We start from the raw sequence: 203 nt of genomic DNA on the forward strand, positions 1-203 counted from the left end.
GGAGGAGCTGTTCCTCCTCCCGGAACTTTCTGTCTTCTTCCTGAAGGCGTCTTTTCTCCTCTCTTTCCTCCTTCAGCAGCTTCTCTTTCTCCCGCTGCAACTGCTCCTCCTCGCGCTGCAGCTGCTCACGTAGAGCAGGTTTGGAGTACAGTGTGTGGCGGCGTCTCTGGCTTTCCTCTTCTAGTTGCCACCTCCATTTTTGG

The 203-nt window shown here is 55.2% G+C and overlaps 1 protein-coding gene across 1 annotated transcript in view; it reads right to left on the reverse strand.

The window, feature by feature from the left end:
- Positions 1-203, reverse strand: part of TCHH (trichohyalin) — a 19,171-nt gene that overhangs the window by 2,435 nt on the left and 16,533 nt on the right. The window lies entirely within an intron of this gene.

This window comes from Myotis davidii, unplaced genomic scaffold, assembly GCF_000327345.1.
Source record: "Myotis davidii unplaced genomic scaffold, ASM32734v1 scaffold653, whole genome shotgun sequence".
Taxonomy (NCBI): domain Eukaryota; kingdom Metazoa; phylum Chordata; class Mammalia; order Chiroptera; family Vespertilionidae; genus Myotis; species Myotis davidii.